The following is a 2,936-nucleotide window of genomic DNA, read 5'->3' on the forward strand; positions in this document are numbered from 1 at the left end:
AACAAAACAGATTTGTTTACATACATACCTACCTACTTACCAACCTAGCTACTTTTAAGGTTAAAACAAAAATTAATGGACGTTAATATTTTGGCAACTGAACACGTTATGTCGAGGGATAATAGATTTTGGTTACCGCTCATATTATAATGTGAAGTAAATATATCATGTAATGTTGAGGGAAAACGCTGACAAAAAAATGTTCAGAATTTTCTTTTATCCTCCAATGGAGTCGGTAATTTGGATCAGTCTGAACCTGTATAAAAAAAGTCAAAATCGAGCTTGATTATATGAATTTTTTTAAAAGAGTAACGTATTTTAAACCCTATCTGAATAAACCAGCCCATATAAGCTTGACCACTAAAATATTCAATTCTTTATGTATATAGAATTGATAATTTTGGCCAAACTTAACAGATTAGCCTTGAACTTGACTGAAAAATGTTATGGTCAAATTTAGCTATAAGTTTTTTTTAAAAAAAAATAGAATACTTCAGACACGATTTAAATAAATACAGCTCAAATTGAACCCTACCCGAATAAAAACAGGTTGCTTAAATTATTGACTCTATTTTTAAGTATTTTTCTCTCTTTCTCACAATCACTACTTAAAGAAAGAGTAGCTTGCAAGTCACGCCACAAGAATTAATGGAATAAATAATAATAAGATTAAAGAGTAAAAATACTTATCAATTTTTAATTCAAAAACACCAAATATCCTTACGCAAAGGGTGATGTAAGACTACCCATAATTAATAATTTCCTCAAACCTCCGTTATTTTTTGCCCTGAGCGTGCTTGGCATTGACTACTGACCGTTGCTTGCATGGAGGGTCTGAATGGTAAAGAAAAGAAGCCTGCAAGATGAAGAAAGTGTCCTTGTCACCTTATTCTAGTGTTGAGAGAATAAAAAATTATTTAATTTTATTTATAAATTATATCATTAAATTTTTATTATAATTTTTTATTTTAACTTTCATTAAATATTAAAAATATATATAATTATTAAAATATGTATATTTAATAAAAATTAAATTAAATTTTTTTAAATTTTAAAATATCTCTTAAATCTCTTCCTTCACTTTCTTCCATCAAAGACCTTCTCCTTCTTTCACCCTCGCGTCGCAGAAGATCGAAGGCCCACCTAAATGAGCTGTACTCGGCTGCTTCAAATGGCGACACGGAGCTATAACCTATCTGAATGATCAAAGTCGGACAGAGACAGACCGATCTGAACGCTGAACACTGACAGCGAAGAGAAAGACCAAGGTTATGAACAGGGTATGAAATCGAACTTTTCCAGCACCCAATATTTATTTTGCCCCCTCATTAAATCCACCAAATCTTCTGCTATCCCCAGCGAACATAGCATCAAACTTATCCTCACTCGACTGGTAGAAGATTGATCCTTGCCATTGTTGTCATCGTTCCCGTTGGTGGAGAAGTATTTGGAGAAAGTAAGAAAATTCATTCGGATTGTTGGTAGAATAGGAGAAATGAGGTTGGGGATGTTAGATAGATTTCGAAGTAATCAACATAAAAGAGTCAGAAATGTGAGGGTTTGGGTATGAGGCGAGAAAGCATGGTATAAAATTGAACTTTTTCCAGCAACACAGAACAATCTATGGAAATTTGAATGACTGAAAGTGTCATAACTGAGTCAGGCAGCGGACCTGTTTTTGGCGAAGGACGAAGAATCAATGGATGCCGTCATCGCGGTGGTAGAGCTGGCATTCCGTTGCGTGGCGGCGGACAAGGACAACCGTCCGGATTCATAGGATGTGGGGGAGGAGCTGAAGCGGGTTCGGTGCCGGTCACAGGCAAGGCACGCAAGTGCCGAGGCGGCGGGGAACTGTGAAGTGAAAGACTACGGTTAAGAAGCAAAAAAAATCTTGCGTGGATGTTTGAATAGAGGCTTATTCATAGAATCAATGATTTGGGTGAGACAGACTTAAAATGTATTTGAATTAAAAAATTTATAATTAAAGTTGAATTCAATTGGGGTTTGTAAATTGAGATTATGAAAAAAGTCGATTAATATAATGTGATTTATGTTTAAATATTATTTTTTAAAAAAATCAGATAAATAAATTAAAATTTGTTTGGATGATTTGATTCAAAAGCCAGTTAAAATGTTTAATAATAAAAATAAATATAAATTTTTTTATCTTAACTAAGCATGTTTATATTTTTTTTTGACTAACTAATAAATAAAAAATATTAAATTTAAAATCACAACTTGTTATAAACTTGACTTAATTAATTAACCATGTTTATACTGGGACTTGACGAGATTTGAATTAATTAACCACTTGTTACAAACTTGACTAGTACTCAAACACAATATACTCACTGAATAACAAAACCATAGATGTGATTGAAGAGAAGGAGGAGGAATGAGATCATGTAATATCCTCACTCCACTAACCACACTTAACAAATAAAGCTCTTAATAATCAAGGAATTATCTCCGAAGAGTGATTACCAAATTTTTAATTCAAAAAATAAGGGATCCCAAGTTTTTCTAAATAAAAACGAAATAGCATCACTAAAAATCTTTTACATCAGAGTAAAGATAAGTTTTAGAAGCATAGGATACCTCACATGAGTGAAAGAAGTCGAAAACGATGAAGAATAAATTATGTGCTGAAAAACAGAGCAGTGTGTCACGGCAGGCACACTCTGCGTCGTGGTGTGTTGCTCTCTATGCCATGCGCCTCGGTGTGTTGCACAAAAATCCACTGGTTCTGCTGTCAATTTGACAGCAGAATCGAGGAACTTCTGACTTGTCTCGATTCTTCGTCTGACGTCCAAATGATGTGATCTAGGTGTTTATAGAAAGCTCTTTTCCTATACTAGTTAATGGCATAGGTTTCACTTTCAAAACACATCACACTAAGAAGTTAGACATCCAAACACATTTTAACTACTTTTTAA

General features: G+C 33.6%; 1 long non-coding RNA gene across 1 annotated transcript; it reads right to left on the bottom strand.

The window, feature by feature from the left end:
• Positions 1 to 669: 669 nt before the first annotated feature.
• LOC129303917 (uncharacterized) lies at positions 670 to 1,908 on the bottom strand. The gene is made up of 2 exons (XR_008591552.1): positions 1,673 to 1,908; positions 670 to 856 (listed from the first exon to the last, which is right to left on the bottom strand). It is a non-coding gene; the product is annotated as an uncharacterized LOC129303917 (long non-coding RNA).
• Between the last annotated feature and the right edge of the window lie 1,028 nt (positions 1,909 to 2,936).

The sequence above is a fragment of the Prosopis cineraria genome, unplaced genomic scaffold, assembly GCF_029017545.1.
Source record: "Prosopis cineraria cultivar Desert tree isolate PC_DT_omini unplaced genomic scaffold, ASM2901754v1 PC2, whole genome shotgun sequence".
Lineage (NCBI taxonomy): Eukaryota > Viridiplantae > Streptophyta > Magnoliopsida > Fabales > Fabaceae > Prosopis > Prosopis cineraria.